General features: G+C 40.4%; 1 protein-coding gene across 5 annotated transcripts in view; it reads left to right on the top strand.

Moving 5' to 3' along the window:
• The window catches only part of Foxr2 (forkhead box R2), an 89,412-nt gene that overhangs the window by 60,351 nt on the left and 9,713 nt on the right, over positions 1 to 19,348 (top strand). The window lies entirely within an intron of this gene.

The following is a 19,348-nucleotide window of genomic DNA, read 5'->3' as shown; positions in this document are numbered from 1 at the left end:
CTACAGAAATAAAGAAGGTCACAATGCACTATTACACACCAAAACATCAACATAAAAGACACAGATAACTAAAACAATTTCACACTACCAAACTTGAGCAAACAAGAAACAGAAAACCTGAATCCATTAAAAACAAATGATGAGGTTGAATCAGTAATCAAAAAAATCCTCAGCTCCCAGGATCAGATGACTTCACAGACAGATAATACAGTTGCCTAAACAACCCTGAACAATGACAATACCAGTAGACATGTCAACACAGATGGGGGCAATATCACAAGACCCAAACCCTAGAAGAACAGGGTCAGCTCTACAGGCAGCTAATGGATGCTAAGAGGAGAATCGGTCTTCTCTAGGGATAAGCCCCGTTATGTTATTGAATCCAAGTGGTCAGTCTGAAACTCACGTACATAGAAGCAACACTATAGTGTGTGTGTGTGTGTGTGTGTGTGTGTGTGTGTGTGTGTGGTGTGTGTCTAACAATCATAATTAAAGAGGAAGAGATCATAAATTTGAAAGTGAATGTGAGGACACAGGAGGAGTTTTAAGTGGGAGAGACAGAGGTAGAAATGGTGTAAATACAGTACTCGTGTATGAAATTGTCAAACAAAATTAACAAATTAAAATTTTTTAAAATCAGGAATAAGAGTAAAAAGGGACCATGGTGTGGGGAAGCAACAGAGACAGAAGAGGTAGGGTAAAAGTAATTTGAAGGGAGAAATGGAGGCTGGAGGTAACTTGGGGAAGGGAGGGAGGTCAAAACACAACGAAAGTGAGAGAGAAGGGTAAAATAATGGTAAGGATGTCTGAAGAAGTCATGAGGAATCGTATTATCTATTTACCTAAAATTACATATAATACATATAAGTCTATGTGTATATATACTCATATCTCCATAGTTTAAATGAAATTTCCCCCCTGGGCTGGCAATGCTCCCATGAAGAGCCATAGACCATCTTAAAAAAATACCAGGCATGAGAAGCCTCCTTGTGAGTTGTTTCAAGAGACTTCCCAAACATTATAGGCTATTATTACAGCCCTTGGTTACCCACCCCCAGAAGTGGAAGGTAAGTCCCTCTTGCTGAGGACACCATGCATTTTGATACAGAACCCAGAGACTCTTGAGCTGAAACTGACCTGAAAGCCTCTTCCCTGAGGACTGTCTTTCATGGAACCCAATGATCCCATGCAAGATTCCAAGAGAGAGAAGTGACCAATGAATAGTCCTACCCCAAAATAACACTGTCCGAGTTAGGGTTACTACTGTTGTGATGGAACACCATGACCAAAAACAACTTGGGAAGAAATGAGTTTGTTTGGCTTACATATCCCGAGTCACAGTTCACCAAGGAAAGCTAAGATGGGAATTCAAACCAGGAAGGAACCTGGAGCCAGGAGCTGATGCAGAGGCCGGGGAGGGGAGCTGCTTAGTGGCTTGCTTTCATGGCTTGCTTAGCCTGCTTTCTCACAGAACCACCAGCCCAGGGGTGGTACCATCCACAATGGGCTGCACCCTCCCCATCAATTACTAGTTAAGAAAATGGCCTAAAGGACTGCGTACAGTCTGATCTTATGGAGGCTTTTTATCAATTGAGGTTCCCTCTTCTCAGATGATTCTAGCTTGTGAGAAGTTTACATAAAACTAGCCAGTACCCTTGAACTGCCACAATGACCAGCATGCCATGATAACCCTAAGGGTGCAATAACGGCACTTCATATCTTGGCCGTAACCAACACTTCTCTAATTGGACTTAAGTCCCACTCAACATGAGGGAAATCGTGCTTGGTGCTGGAAACCTAACCAACTACAAGGGTCCAGTGAGGTGATGGATCATAGAGGAGAACCTACAAGCGGCCCTTTTCTAAATCAACACAATATTGAACTGCATTATAAATAAGTATTCTTATATTTACAGATAAGTGTAGCTCACTCCTTTCAACAAAGAAACTTCTTTTTTGTAACAGACAGAGACCATTACACAATACTGCAACTGATCAAAATGCAGAGTACAAGTGATCCTGTGATGCCCATTCCCAACTAATCCATTTGCAACACAAATCCTATACCCAAGGCTCAGAGAACATCACAGAAGAAGGGACTTCAGAAAGATTGTAAGAGCCAGAAGAACAGAATGTCTTCTGCTTTGAGATTATGGCTCCTAGAAATGTCAGGGAATCTGTATCCATGAAGTCTTAACAAAATGGCTGCATGAAGAAAGCAGGAATAAAGATGGCACCAGTAGACATGCTAATGTGGAAGGGAGACATTTGATGGGACCCCAGCCCTAGATAAAGAACTACAAGCAACTAAAGAATGCTGAGAGGGAGAGAAATAGTCTCCTCCGAGGAAGAGCACATCAACTGATTATGCAATACCAAATGGCCACCCCTGAAATCATAAACATACTAGTAACATATGTATTGGGCATATAAATGTGTATATATATATGTGTGTGTGTATACATATGGATATATATATATATATATATATATATAAAAATAGGTATGTGTCTGTGTATAACAACAACTAAAAACAAGAGGCCAGAAGCCGTGAATGTGAGAGAGAGGAAGAGGAAGTGGATATATTGGAGGAGTTGGAGACAGGAAAATAAAGGTGGAAATAATGTAATTTTATTTTAATTTCAAGAATTAAAAATTAGGTGGGAAAGGGGACATACAACCAATACCACATAAATAATACCACATAAAGAATGAGACACCAGACAGTGACATGAAAGAAGCTAATAATTAAAACAATACACACCACCAAACATAAATAAGAAACAGAAAATCCGAATATATTAAAAACAAATGATAAGATTGCTTCTGTAATCAAAAACCTCCTCAAACCCCAGAATCAGGTGGCTTCGTAGATAACGTGGTTGCCTACAAAGACCTGAAAAATGATAAACACCAGTGGACATGCCAACATGGATGGCGGAAATTTCACAACCCCACCCCTAGAAGAGCACCTATAGGCGATCAATAGCTGCTAAGAGAAGAAAAATCATTCTTCTCTAAGGAAGGGGCCACTGAAGTGGTCAGCCCAAAATACATATACTTAGGAGCAACACTAAAGTGTAGAGAGAGGGACAGGGAGAGAGAGGGGGAGGGGAGAGGAGGGGAGGAGGAAGGGGGAAAGACTGACTCACTCTCAGGCCAGCCTGGGCTGCATAACAAGACAGTCTCAAAATAATGTGAATCAATAAAATTACAGGATAAAAAAATCAATATGCAAATTGTAGTCATTTATTTGTATTCGTTAATGATGAACTAACTAAAAAGAAAATCGAGAAATCAAATCCATTATGATATCAAAAAATAAAACTACTTATAAATAAACCTAACAAAGAACATAAGGAACTCATCTTATATACAGTTTATGTTTGTCTGTAGCAGGATCCTTTGTAAGGAGCAGTTTCTGTATTCACCCCAGTATGCACCTATGCTTCCTGCATACCACAGGCTGACTCAACTGAAGAGTCTTCTATTAGGAGGCCTCTACTTTTCTTCTCTCTCTCTCTCTCTCTCTCTCTCTCTCTCTCTCTCTCTCTCTCTCTCTCTCTCTCTCTCTCTATTTATCTTTTTTTTCTTTTTGTCTTTCAAGACAGAGTTTCTGTCCTGGATCTCGCTCTGTAGACCAGGCTGACCTCGAACTCACAGAGATTCGCAAAAGTATGTAGACCAATGAAACAGATGAAAAAAAAGAGAGCCAAGAAATTAGTCTACACGTTTGTTTGTTTGTTTATGTATTTATTTGTTGGTTTTTCGAGACAGGGTTTCTCTGTGTAGTCCTGGCTGTCCTGGAACTCACTCTGTAGCCCAGGCTGTCCTCGAACTCACAGAGATCCGCCTGCCTCTGCCTCCCAAGTGCTGGGATTAAAGGCGTGCGCCACCACCTGGCTAGGAGGTCTTTCTTTAGGCTCGCCATAGCGGCGGCGAAGCTACTCGCCACAACGGCGAAGCTGCTGCCACAGCAGCGAAGCTACTCGCCACAGCTCCTCCTTATAAAAGGCTCTGGACAGCAGCACTCTTGGCATATGGGTCCACCATGCCACAGACGGATTTACAGTTGACGAAACCACACAAAGGTCCATTTCCTTTCTATTGACAGGTTTAAAATTAGCCCCGCCTCCATGACATTTTCATCCATAGGCCAATTCTAGTGCTTACGTCAGCAGCGTCGTCCTATAGGAAATCTGGTTGAGACCCGCTTCTGGAACGTTCGGTTGGATTTTGCGAGGGCTGGCAATGAAAGGTTTTCCCGCTAGTTCCAGTGGTCTGTGAAGCTCTGCAACATTAGAGTCGTTTGTCTTCAATATAGGTAGGCTTTTGGTGATAATTTCACATACCCGTGGCCTCCTGTCGGTATTAGTACCCTCTAGGAGTTTTCCCGAACTTTCCAAAATTTCTTTTTAGTCAACTCTTCTGGACGGTATTCAGTATAACTACAAATATTATATTTCTAAAAGCTGCATAATATTCTTTAATGTGGTTTTGCTGTTTTTTCACCGGTTTCTATACAGACAGATATTGAGCCATTTTTTTTTCGTATTCCAATATGTTTGTAAAAATGGCAGTGTTCTTATGCTAGTCACTCGTCTGTCAGCTGATATGTTAGTGGTTTTTTTTTGGGCTTCGACTAATGTCGTGTGTGTGTGTGTGTGTGTGTGTGTGTGTGTGTGTGTGTGTGTGTGTGTGTTTAATACTGTTACTTTTCTAGGATGCCCACCTAGAAGCAAAAAAATTGGTGAATCTTTTTTTTTTTTTTTTTTTTTTTTTGGTTTTTTGAGACAGGGTTTCTCTGTGTAGTTTTGGTTCCTGTCCTGAATCTCGCTCTGTAGACCAGGCTGGCCTCGAACTCACAGAGATTCGCCTGCCTCTGCCTCCCAAGTGCTGGGATTATAGGTGTGCGTTCCGCTGCACGGCAGATTGGTGAATCTTAAGGTACACGGATTATAATTTTTTGTTTTCGTATATGTATTACTTATAGGGGAACATGCGGTGATGCATGTGGTGGTCCGAGGACAACTTCCAGGAGTTAGTTCTTCCCTTCACCGATAGGTGCCAGGGATGGAACACACACACACACACACACACACACACACACACGCACACACACACACACACACACACACACACACGCACGCACACACACACACGCACACGCACACGCACACGCACACGCACACGCACACGGTACCAGGCTTAGTGGCAAGCACCTTTAGATCTTGCTGGCCCCATATTATAATTTTTTTTTTTTTGGTTTTTCGAGACAGGGTTTCTCTGTGTAGCTTTGCGCCTTTCCTGGAACTCACTTGGTAGCCCAGGCTGGCCTCGAACTCACAGAGATCCGCCCGGCTCTGCCTCCCGAGTGCTGGGATTAAAGGCATGCCCCACCACCGCCCGGCCCCATATTATAATTTTTAATAAGTCATCTGGTTGAGTCAGTTTACCCTCCCACAGGTAGATGAAAATTTCCCTTCTTGTCAAAACTTGATGTTATTTCCTTATTTTTATTTTTATTTTTATTTTTATTTTTACCGAGATAGAGTTTCTTTTGTGTAACAGCCCTGGCTGTCCGGGAACTCGCTCTGTAAACCAGACTGGCCTCAAACTCACAGAAATCCATGTGCCTCTGCCTGCCGAGCACTGAGATTAAAGGCATATGCCACCACCACCCGGCATATTTCTTTATTTTTGATTTGCCAAAATAAGTGTGTGAAATGGTATAATGATAATTTCTCCAAGGTTACAGCCTCAGTTGGAACTCCATGTGTATTCCTCTTTAATTCTATTTTCCCTGTTTGCAGGAATTAAAATTCTTACTCCGTGTTTTTAAATTTGAATATTTAAGGTACTGTTGTTTTGCAGCGTTTCTAATTTCATTTAGATGAATGCATAACATCTATATTGATCTGCAAATTTTATTGTTTAAAATAATATCTTTTGCTGGGTGGTGGTGGCACACACCTTTATTCCCAGGGCTTGGGAGGCAGAGGCAGGCAGATCTCTGTAAGTTGGAGGCCAACCTGGTCTACAGAGAGAGTTCCAGGATAGCCAGGGCTACACAGAGAAACCTTGTCTCGGAAAAAAAACATAACAACAACCCCTCCCCCCCAAAAAAACAAAAAAATCCCATCTTTTGAAGTTAACCCATACCAAAATGTATATCTTTTGCTCAAACTCTAGCAGAGTAGTCCATTATAGTATTTATATTTAAATATACATAGCCTTTTGTTCACAGTGAATATCAGGTTGCTTACTTACTTTTTTGTTTGTTTATTTTTTCTTTTTATTATTGATTGATTGATTGATTGATTGATTGATTGGTTTTTCAAGACAGGATTTCTCTGTGTAGCTTTGCGCCTTTCCTGGAACTCACTCTGTAGCCCAGGTTGGCCTCGAACTCACAGAGATCTGCCTGCCTCTGCCTCTGCCTCCCGAGTGCTGGGATTAGAGGCGTGTGCCACCACCGCCCAGCTGTTTATTTTTCAAGACAGCATTTCTCTGTGTAGTCCTGTCTGTCCTGGAACTTGCTTTGCAGCCCAGGCTGGCCTCAAACTCACAGAGATTTGCCTGCCGAGTGCTGGGACTAAAGGAAAGTGCCACCACTGCCTGGCTGCTTTTTTCAGTCTTACTTATCCTCTGACTACCAAATGGGTTCCAGACAAGCTTCTTTCAAAATTTGGTTCACATCAATGTTCTGCTTTTACAACTTTTCCAGGAGTCTGTCTCATCTAATCCAAATTAAGTCTCTTTCATTTGTTTCTCTTTAATACAGGTTATGTTTGGGAATATATGTACACACACGCACACACACACACACAAGAATGTAGCAACAATTAAAAGAAAGAGAGGCCATTAATTTGAAAGAGAGCAAGAAGGGATGTATGGAAGGTTTTGGAGGGAGGAAAGGGAAAGGGGAAATGATGTGATTACATTATACTCTCGAAAATAAAAGAAAGAATGGGCAGGGACAGGTTAGTGGGTGCAGAAATAAATTGACAAATAATAACCTATGTAAAACATAATACCTGAAGGTGAATGCGTGCGAAAAGTATGGAGTGATTTCTCTTGTAGATATACTTAAAACTACAATTTCTAGGTTCTACCCTTAGTTACTTTCAAAATGGCTGCCTGTATGATGTATGATGTCACCTTTTTGTGGTTGTTTAGCTTGAGCATCTTTGAATAATAGCGAGGTCTCTAGTGATTTTGTTACTTGGGCCTTTTTTTTTCCCCTGCAAATAGAGCTCTGTATGTGGTTTGCCAGCTCTACTAAGTTGCTTGATCTTTTCTTATTGATAAGTCTGAGTCCCTTATTCAGTCTTAAGTTCCTTGTGTGTTCCTAAGTCCCTAACGCATTCCTGAACCCCTTAGGTTGTCCTGCCTGTGATTCCCCTAAATCTTCAAGTATTTAGTAGCTCATTTCTACCCTTCATTTACGTTGTTGTGGTGTCCGCAAGGACACACGATTTTTTAAATTTTACGCAATCAAATTTTGGTCTGTGTCTAAGAAGTCCTTCTCCAGCGACATAATGCATCTGTTTCTCTGTATTTTAAGAAGAATTCTAGCTTTGATTTCTTTACACCTGTGTCTTTATTAATTAACCAGTGTTTACTGAGGCTCCACATTTTTTGGCAGTAGGAATATCTAATTGAAACAGATAAATATCAGTCCTCATTGACCTTATTGTCTAATGGCCTTAGATAACAAATAATAGTTTTATAGCATGCTAGGGAATGAGTGCTAAGAAGACAGAGTGCTGATAACAGGGCTTATTTTTGAACTCACGTTCTTTGTCTTTCCTCATTAATAACACAGCTTAGTTGTAGTCTAGATATATAACAAGTCTTGGTCACTGGCACGATAAATCCCTTTACTGTGCTTTCTTTCTGTAACTTTAAGCATTTCCTTTTCCCTACACTATTGGGATTAACTTTAAAAGGATTTCTCTCTATAATCTTGAAGTTTTTATTGAAATATTGAATTTTTGGAATGTAATGCAAAAAGCTAGAAGTTTTTTCAATACTGAACTTTGCATATATATATATATATATGCGCATAGTTCATAGCTCGTCATTATTATAGACAACTTTTATGTTTTTTGATATGTTTTTTTCTGTCTCCTGTCTTTTTGGTAGGAGGCATCATTGATACTAAATGTGCTTTGGTTTTCAAAGCAATTGCTCATTTATAACTATAAATTCCTTCTGAATACCACTTTATTGTATCTCAAAAATTTTGGAATACCATGTTTTATTTTTGGACCTAGAATATGTTGTGATTTTCATTCTGAAATTTTTCACTAATGAGAATTTTGTTCTTAAGTTGGTTTTAATCATATATTTTATCATGTATAAAATATATGTATTAATGACTTTTTAAAAAAATTTTTGGTTTTTCGAGACAGGGTTTCTCTGTGTAGCTTTGCGCCTTTCCTGGAACTCACTTTGTAGACCAGGCTGGCCTCGAACTCACAGAGATCTACCTGGCTCTGCCTCCCAAGTGCTGGGATTAAAGGCGTGCGCCACCACCGCCCGGCTGTATTAATGACTTTTAAGGTGATATTTCAACACACATATATATACAGCATGAGCTAATCGAATACAGTCTTGTTTTAGCCACTCACTGTCCCCAACACTTCACAACCTTGGGCTGTCCCTGCTTTACATTTAGGTAAACAATTTTGGCTTCCACATTTGAAAGGAGCCACGTGACACTTACATTTCTTCATGGACTTAACATGAGAGCCTCCGGTTCCCAGTTATTTTAATGAGAAGACTTTGAAGATTCCAAGCATGTTTGTTGCTTTGTTACGAAGGGATTTTATGGCTTTTTCCAGTGTCAGCAGTGAAGCATCCGTATGTTGCAGATTGTGCAACATTTTTAAACTTCCCCCGTGTTTATGGCAAATTTTTGTAAATTCTTAACAATTTATGAAGTTCTTATTTTCTGTTTCTCGTCACTCTTTTCAATTGTATTCTTCAAAGCTTCCCATTATTATTTGTCTTCGCCTGTACAGTAGAGGGGGTTTTAATTTTGTCTCATTTGTGCAAATGTCTTCTTGCAATTCTGTCAGTTTTGCTTCACACATTTTAACCTAGTTTTTACATGCATTCAAGTCCATAGCTTATTGTTTTCTTTATTATTATGTAGTACTCCTTTTTAATGCAAACATACTTTTATTTTTATTTATGTGTACTTGTGTGTGCCTGCATGAGTTTCTGTGTACCCTCTTCATGCCAGGTGCCTGTGGAGGCCAGAAAATATTGTATTCTCTAGAACCACAGTTGTGAGCCGCCTGATGTAGGTGCTAGGAACTGAGCCCAAGTCCTCTGGAAGAGCAGTAAGCAAGTACTCTTAATTGCTGATCCATCTCTTCAGCCCTAGAACATCCTTTTTATTATTGATATGGTTTACTTCTTATTGTATTTCCCTGATAATATTGCTGCACGCCCTATTTCTGTTTTGGTAAAGCTTTTTTCTTTTTTGGTTTTTCAAGACAGAGTCTTTCTATGTAGTCCTGGCTGTCCTAGAACTTGCTCTGTAGACCAGCCTGGCCTCAAACCGACAGAGATCTTGCCTGCCTCTGCCTGGCATTAAAGATGTGTGCTACCACTGCCTGGCTGGTATAGCTTTTTATTTTTTATTTTTTCATTAATTGCTGTTACCTACATATGTGTATTTTTTAAAGCTAGGACATGATAAAGATACCTAATAATGACCTCTAGCCTCTGAGCACATACACAAACACATGCCTATAAAAACTAAATATCTTATCTTTTTAATAGGTTAATGCTTTGCTGTTCTTTAAGCTTTAATAGTCTATAACTCGATTTCAAAAATCTTTTTAGGTGTAGTTGTGGTCTCTGCTGTGGCCTAGGGTTAGATGCGCAGACTCTGTGGCGGCTTCAGAGCCCCTGCTTTTGGCCTTCTTGTGGGGCAATGACCTGCCTGACCCTGGACCCAGCTTGCAGCCTGCACCAGCCTGGCCAGGGACTCCGGACCTGGTGTGAAGCCTGCACTATCAGCCTCAGCAGGAGGAGCAGACTGATGGTGCCGCTTGCCTGCAGCTTGGCACCACAGATCCCACTGGTTCCAAGTTTGCCATAGACAGGCTGGTCTCACTTCTGAGGCAAGAAAATGTTAGACAGGTTTGTGTGATCAGGGTTCCTCCAGATGCAGACTACTTTGTAATTGGTAGTGAGACTGCCACCTAATGCTTACAAGCCATGACCTACTACATTGTGAAGATGTCCAAACTCCGGAAATACAGAAATGATCCACAAGATAGAATGTCAAGATAGAAAGGAGACACACCAATGACTGGCTGGCTGTGGGTGGACTTTGGCAGTATGGCATGATCCATTTGATGCTTCTAGAAATCTACAAATTAGAAAAATTACCGACTGGGCAGCGATGGTGGTGCATGCCTTTAGCCTTTAATGCCAGCACACAGGAAGCAGAGGGGGGCGGATCTCTGAGTTTGAGGTCAGCCTGATCTACAGCGGGAGTTCCAGGACAGCCAGGGCTACACAGAGAAACTGTGTCTCAAGAATCAAACAAACAAAAAATCAAAAAACAAAAAAAAGAAAGAAAAGAAAAAAGAAAGACAAAAAAAGAAAAAGAAAAATTATAGACTCTATGTTCTTTTGATGACAGTTCAGATAGCAGCTGAGCTGGGACATTACCTGAAGACTTCATTCTTGCAGCAGAAGCTGGCACTTCATCCCTGACTCCAGTGGAGTTCAAATGAGAATAAAACAAAGTGAATGTCTTTCATCCCTTAGATGTGACCTAGCCAGCTGGAAATGTAGGTCCTAGTCCCCACAGCTCGGTTGGTACAAGTCTTGTGGACTCCATGGACACTCGGTGGTGGCTTCTGTGCAGAGACTGTGGGTAAATCAGCTGACTAAGAGCTAGTAATTCAGTCCCAATTTTTCAGCATATTGTCTTTACTCTTGAGATCCTAGCAGGATTACCTCGGGTAGCCTTGACTTCATGATTAACTCAAACACTCTGCTCAGATTATTTAGTTTAAATGCAAATCTTATTTGCCATGGGATAGCTGAAGCTTGAAAAACAGCAGAAACCCCCACCCACATCAGGCCCCTGCAGCCCCCGCCCCATCCTGTTTTTCCAAGGTGACTGAGAGAGGGAGTAGTAAGTGACAGGACATGTTCTAGGTTAGGATCTCTGTAACCCTTCCAGAATATTCCAAGTAGAATTTTAGGGGAAAACATGAAAAACTGTAGTCTTAGTTCTTATTAAATAGCATAATCAAGGTTCACATTAACGTACTAGGAGCTGAGAAGAAAACTTAGCAGTAGGTTGGTTTGCTGTCTGGTGTAACATATACATTCACAGAAAAAGAAGAGAGAAAACAAACGAACAAAACCCTCAAGAACACTCATCAGAAAACACAGAAGCTGTGGCGAATGATAAAAAAAAAAACTTTATTCTGTGTCAAGGAATCTGGAAGATGGAGTTGCATTTGGGGGCACATTGTCAATGCAAAATTCAATCAGAGTTAATCTTAGTACTAGATACTCCAAACTCTCAGTGCTCAAGTGAAAGTAAAACATGATTTGCCACACTAACAAGCCAAATGTGAAACAGAAGAATTGAAACCAGCAGATAGAAATGCAGCAGCTGCCTGTGAAAAGCTCTGACTTAAGCACACACAGCCCTGAATTCCAAGCAGTTCATAGTTTGGTTTATTTTTTAAGAAATTTAAATTCATTGTATGAAAAACTATGAGTGCTAGATGAATTGAGTTGTTTAAAAGGGCACTTTTTGGCTAAAACTACAAAACAAACTGATTTTATGGCAATGTTTAGGAAAAGATCTTTTGATAATCTTGTCTTTACTCAGTGGGGTTAATTTGTTTGGATTATTTTATTGATACATTTTTCATTTATATTATCTTATTAGTTTTCTGGGGATTTTTGGTGTTTTTTTTTTCAGAGTTAGAATGGGCTTTATTAGAGAGAAGAGGGGATAGGACAGGAGAAGCCAGGCCTGGCAGAGAGGAAACAGAAAGAGAGGGGCGCAGAGAGAGAGAGAGAGAGACAGAGAGACAGAGACCGAGAGAGCCTATTCGTTTTCTTTTTAACATCTTCTTTCTTGGCTTTTTAGTTACCCTCTCCTGCTTTGGATGTTATAAATGTTATAAATGGCATTTATATCCTTATTATTTTGAACTTATATAGAGATAGATAAATAAATAGATACCAAACGGTAAACATTTCTATCGAAGCCTTCAGTAATTCTGTCCTCTTAACTATGGCAGAGTCCTCAGTATGCTTGACTCCCCTATTTAATGGAGGATTTTCAATAGTTTTATAATTTTCCATTTTGAACACAAAATATAAAACATAACTTTTTAGTTGTTTCTTTTCATCTGTTTTCTTTGTCTACATTTCCTTATAGTTAAAAATTATTGTGTATCTTTGCATATAGTGGTAATTTCTAAGAAACACTTGACTAATTCAAAAGCACAAAGATCTAAGTTATTTTATTTTAATATTTAAAATATTTCTAGCATCCACTGTTACCTGCACCAGTCTAATTGATGGTCCTTTAAAAGAAAGGCATTTTATCCCTCAGCTGGTTCTTAAGGTTATTTTTATTGTTTGTTGTTATTACTGTATAATTCTTTTTACATAAGACACAAGTCATCTATAGCAATAAAAGCTAGAAATGAACTGCAAGAATCAGTGAACACAAACTACAAAGAGGATAAGAAAATCCTCTATGGTTAGATGTTCTAAAAGTTATTCTGGATGGCATTTACATATATGTATCCATTTGTCAAAATCGTCCAAACTCAATATGTACATTCCATGCATTATAGGTATTATTTCTAATTTTAAATGTGTAAAGTGGTGATACTGCTTGTACAGTAGGTCTGAGCACCTTCTGTGTAGAGTCAAGTATTGAAGCAGCTTACTGCAGAAAGGTCTCGGTGGAGTCCCGATGAACTATTGGGAAAATTCTTCAAAGGAAAGAAGAATTGGTATCTGCATGTTCTTCAAGTTACACAGCAAGTCTGCATCAAACATCATTACACTGTAAAGTAAACCGGTGGCTTTCTGCCTGTGCTCTGGCTTGATCAATTACAGTCTTCACATAATTAATTAGTCTGCTTCTGCCACAGCCTCAGCATCGCTACCTACTGTTGTTTCACTGCCTCAGAAGAATAGGTTTAATTGCTGTCTCTTTAATTAGGTACATTCCACTGAAGTCCGGATTCCAGTGGCAGTGTAAAACAACATTTGTTCATCATGGTGATGGAGTTCATTCTAAACAATCCTGTAAACACTGGGGAAGATTATTTTAGATAAAGAACATGTCAGGAGTGGAATGTGTCTGACCTCTCAGAAATTCTGGGGACCAACATACCCCCATCAGCCCTTCCCGCTGTTTCTTTCTTTTCTGCTATGAAGTCTTTTTTCACTGTGTCTAGGAGTAAGTTGATGTTTTATGCTGCTCATTTAAATATGAAATCGTGTGTCGTTATTTAAATCTAGAGAATTATCAGTAATTTCTTTTCAGTTATTCATTCTTCATTCTTCACCTTATACTCCTCTGAAGATCCTAGGAGATGAATGTTACATAATCTCGGCATAGCCTCCATTTCTCTTGACTGTGCTTCGATATTGTTATGATTCCTACTATATGTTGACGGAGGCCATGAGTTCTGGTATTTCCAGTTCAGTGATCTCTTCTTTGACCATGACATTTTCATTTACCAATTGAAAAAATGTTACATGTATTGTATGTGCATGTGCACATGCATGTACTGTATTGTACATATGGAGGTCAGAATATAACTCCTTCAGACATTCCCTGGGAACTGAAGGCCACTCATTCGAGGGAGGCAGGTAGGCTAAATTCAGATCTTCATCTCTCCCTGTGCTCCTCCAAATCCAACCCTCCAGTCCCTGGCCATTCAGCAGAACACCTGCTGCAGCCTCCCTTCCCCCTTTACCCCCATCTCCAGTCTATCATACAAATCTTCCCCTGCTAACCTCCCTCCCCCCAATCAATGCTTATCCCAGCCCCCAACTCCAACAGACACTCCCTGGACACACACAGGCCACTCCTGCCAGGGAAGCGGGTAGGCTAACTGCAGATCTTCACCTCTCTCCACTCTCCTCCAAATCCAATCCCCCAGTCTCATCCCTAGCTCTGCAGCAGACCACCTGCTGAGGCCTCCCTTCTCTCCCCTGCCCCCATCTCCATTGGATGACACAATGGCCACCTCCTAATCTCCCTCCCCCGCTCATTGCTTTATCGCAGACCCCAACTCGAGCAAGCATTCCCTGGGAACCCGAAGGCCACCCCAGCCAGAGAAGCAGGTAGGCTGACTGCAGATTTCCACCTCTCCCTCTGCTCCTCCAAATCCAACCCCCCAGTCTCATCCCCAGCTCTGGAGCAGACCACCTGCTGCAGCTTCCTTTTCTCCCCCGCCCCCATCTCCAGTGGATCCCACAGATCTTCTCCTCCTGTTCTCTCTCTCTCCCTACTCATTGCTTGATCCCAGCATCCAATTCCAGCAGGCACTCGCTGGGACCCCACAGCCACTCCTGCCAGAGAAACAGGTAGGCTGACTGCAGATCTTCACCTCTTTCTCTGCTCCTCCAAGTCCAATCCCCCAAACTCATTCCCAGCTCTGCAGGAGAACACCTGCTGCAGCTTCCCTTCCCCCTCTACCCCCATCTCCAGTGATCACACAGATCGTCCCCTGCTACTCTCTCTCTCCCTCCCTTCATTGCTTTGTCCCAGTCCCCAACACCTGCAGGTACTCACTGGGAGCCTACAGGTCACTCTGAGCAGGGGAGCAAATGTGCGGACTGCAGATCTTCTCCTTTCCCTCCATTCCTCTAAGTCCGTCCCCCAGACACATCCCCAGCTCTATAGCAGGCCCTTTGTTGTGAACTCTCCTCACTCTCTACCCCCATTCCCAGGGAACTAAGCAAATCCTAGAGGAAAACTCGGCTTTTCTCCCTCCTGTGGACCCCCTCACCTTCCCTAACCCATCTCCATTCCTACATGTCAGCTCCCAATTTCCAGAAACACATTTTAATTGGAAACCTCAGTGGCCAAACCTATCAGGACCCCAGATGAATTTCCAAGGCAACAGACAGCCACCACACTCCTCTAAGAACCAGAGAGGAAACAGAAACCAAGGAACAAAACACCCACCCAACAAAGACATGACCAGACATCAGCACCTAGAATTACAATCTTCCCAAACACAGATGCCAATACACCAGCATAAAAACACAATCAGTAACAGCCAGGACGATATGTCTCCACTAGAGCCCAGCAACCCCACCACAGCAGGACTGAATATTCCAACAAAGCTGAAGCACAAGAAAAAGTCCTTACAGCAGCCCTTATGGATATTATAGTGGTCCTCAAACAGGAAATGAATAAATTCCTTAAAGAAATCTATGAAAACACAAACAATGGAAGGAAATGACTAAAACAACAGTTCAAGACCTGAAAGTGGAAAAAGAATAAAGAAAATCCAAACTGAAGAAAATATGGAAATTAAAAATTTAGAAACTCAAACAGGAACCTCAGAGACAAGCCTCACCAACAGAATACAAGAGAGAATCTCAGGCATTGAAGATATAATAGAATAAATGGATACTTCAATCAAAGAAAATTTAAATCTAAGAAACTCCTGGCACAAAACATCCAGGAAATCTGGGACACTATGAAGAGACCAAATCTAAGAGTAATAGGAAGAGAGGAAAGGGAAGAATCCCAGCTCAAAGGCCCAGAAAAATATTTTCAACAAAATCATAGAATAAAATTTGCCTAACCTAAAGGGAGAGATGCCTATCAAACTACAAGAAGAATACAGAACACCAAATAGACTGGACCAGAAAAGAAAGTCCCCTTGACATATAATACTCAAAACATTAAATGTAAAAAAAGAAAGAATATTAAAAGCTGCAAGGGAAAAAGACCAAGTAACATATAAAGGCAGAGCTATTAGAATTACACCTGACTTCTCAATGGAGACTCTAAAAGCCAGATGTCTTAGCCAGAGCAATAAGACAACTGAAGGAAACGAAGGGGACACAAATGGAAAAGAAGAAGTCAAAGTATCTTTATTTGTGGATGATATGATAGTATACATAAGTGACCCTAAAAATTCCATCAGGAAATGACTACAGCTGAAAAACACTATTCAGCAAAGTAGCTGAATACAAAATTAGCTGACGAAAATCAATAGCCCTCCTATATACAAATGACAAACGGACTGAGAATGAAATCAGGACAACACCACCTTTCACAATGGCCTCAAATAATGTAAAATATCTTGGGGTATTCAAGCAAATGAAAGACTTGTACAATAAAAACTTCAAATCATTGAAGAAGGAAATTGAAAAGATATCAGAAGATGGAGAGATGTCTCATGCTTATGGATCAGTAGGATTAATACAGTAAAACTGGCCATCTTACCAAAAGCAATCTACAGATTCAGTGCAGTCTCCATCAAAATACCAAGACCATTCTTCACAAACCTAAAAGGACAATCTTCAGCTTCATATGGAAACAACAACAGAACAGGATATTTAAAACAATCCTATACAATAAAAGAACTTCTGGAGGTGTTACCACCCCCAACTTCAAGTTGTACTACAGAGCTATAGGAATAAAAACAACATGGTATTGGCATCAAAAAAAGACATGTTGACCCGTAGAATCGAATTGAAGACCCAGACATAAATCCACATATTCGAATTGAAGACCCAGACATAAATCCACATATTCGAATTGAAGATCCAGACATAAATCCACATATCTATGTACACCTAATTTTTTTTTATAAAGAAGCCAGAAACACACCCTGGAAAAAAAAAGCATCTTTAATATGCTTTGTCTTTGGTGCTGGTCAAACTGGATAGCTGCATGTAGAATAATGCAAAAAATCGAAACTTATCACCCTGCACAAAACTCAACTCCAAATGGATCAAAGACCTCAACAAAGAGCTCAAGTTATACTGCACCTGATAGAAGAGAAAGTGGGGAATAGCCTTGAACTCATTGGCACAGGAGACAACATCCTGAACAGACCACCATTAGCACAAACAAGTACTAAGATCAACAACTAATAAAAGGGACCTCATGGAACTGAAAAGCTTCTGCACAGCCAAGGATACCATCAGTCAGACAAAGTGGCAGCCTACAGAATGGGAAAGGATTTTTACCAACTACGCATTTGATAGAGGGCCAGTATCTAAATATATAAAGAACTCAAAAAACTAGATATCCAGAAAACGAATGACCCAGTTTAAAAATGTGGTATAGATCTAAACACAATTCTCAAAAGAAGAAATTCAAGTGGCTGAGAAACAAATAAATGTTCAACATGCTTAGTTATCAGGGAAATACAAATCAAAACTACTTTGAGATTTCATCATATACCCTTTAGAATGGCTAATATCAACAAAACAAGTCAAAGCTTTTAAGACCTGACAAGGATGTGGAATAAGAACACTCCTCCATTGTTGGTGGGTGTGCAAACTTGTACAAGAAATCAGGGTGGTGGTTCCTCAGGAAGGTGTGGATTGATCTACCTCAAAATCCAGCTATATCACTCTTGGGCATATACCCAGAAGAGACGTCATTCTACCACAAAGACACTTGCTCAACCATGTTCATTGCTGCTCTATTCATAACAGGGAGAAATTGGAAACAACCTAGATGTCCCTCAACAGAAGAATGGATAAAGAAAATGTGGTTTATTTACACAATGAGTTTTACTCAGCCTTTTAAAAAAAATGACATCATAAAATTAACAGGTAAATGGGTGGAACTACAAAAAAATCATCCTGCGTGAGGATCCCAGACCCAGAAAAAGAAATATGGTATGTATTCACTTATATGCAAATATTAACTGTTAAGTCAATGATAATCAAGCTGCAATCTGTAGAACCACAGAGGTATGTATCAAGTAAGAGACTATAGGGATTAGATGGATCTCATTAGGAAAGGCAAATGGGATAGTTATGAATGGATGGGGGTGGACTGGAATGGGATCAAGTGGGAAGAGGAAGCAGAGAGGGAGATGAGGGAGAGAATATGGGAAGAGACAACTAAAATTAAGGGCCCTTGTATGGAAACTTAATGTAGTAGATGCTTCCTAAAATATATACGTATATTAAGGTGATCTAAATGAAGTAGACAAATAATGGGGGAGATAGAGTCCCAACTGGCCATCTCTTGTCACCAAATGAAGCTTGCCAAGACAATAAGTTGCTCTCCACAAACTGACAGCAAACCCGCATTGCTGAAGTCAACACCCACACAATTCATTGAACACGGAGAAGTCAAGCTGGTGTGTCTACATGGAGCCTTCACCCCTGTGTTCTATCATCTTTGGTACAGGAGAGTACTCTGAGGGCTACCAAACGAGAAATGTAAACACCAAGCCAGCCACAAACCCTTTGATCTACAATGGTGTCCTGCACCCAAGATATGCTAGGACAATGGTGGCACAAAGCTTGTATAGGTGGGGGGAGATAACTCCTTCAACCTTATGGGTCTTGGGAACTGAACTTGGGTCATCAGACTCGGCATCAGGTACCTTGCCCTTTGAACCGTCTCACTGAGCCATTTCTCACATTTTTAATGACTTCTTTCTCATTTATACATGTATGTGTGTGTGTGTGTGTGTGTGTGTGTGTGTGTTCCTTTCTTTATGTGTATTTTATATATCCAATTTTCAAATATCCTAAGTAGATGGATTTATAGTATCATGGTTTGGGGAATGTATACATTATATAGTTCTTAAGTCTTCTTATTAATAAATTTTGTGTATTTTGTGATGAGTTTTCAGTCTAATTTTAATTGAAACTTGATTTTTCTATTCTTATATACCTTTACTCATTAGTTTATGCACCTTGTGATCATTAATCTTGGTTGTTAACTTTATTGGATTTGGAAGTATCTAAGAGACTAGTAATGTATGCTCGGTACTCCATGAAAGCATTTCCAGAAAAGACTAAGTATGGGGACTTCATCTTTTAGGTGGTACCATCCCATCACATAGGCTTGCAAAAAAAAAAAAAAAAAAAAAAAAAAACAGAAGAAGGTGGGAGAAGGGGAAAAGGCAGTGGAGTCCAGGCTCAGGCTCTCTCACTCTGTTTCTGTCAGACAGTCAGTGGTGTTCCCCTCAATCACCCTCTTCTCTCCTTCCTGACTTTTGGAATCAGTTTTTGAGAGGAACTTTTATAAGTTGGTGATATGAGCTAGTGAAAATGTAAAACACTGTAACAGAAGTGGTTTCTGAGATCAGGGTGCTTACATAAATAG

Source organism: Peromyscus californicus, unplaced genomic scaffold (assembly GCF_007827085.1).
Source record: "Peromyscus californicus insignis strain IS unplaced genomic scaffold, ASM782708v3 Scaffold_10__1_contigs__length_136768540, whole genome shotgun sequence".
NCBI classification, from domain to species: domain Eukaryota; kingdom Metazoa; phylum Chordata; class Mammalia; order Rodentia; family Cricetidae; genus Peromyscus; species Peromyscus californicus.
The sequence above is the reverse complement of the archived record's forward strand: the minus strand, read 5'-3'. Positions and strand labels throughout refer to the sequence as shown.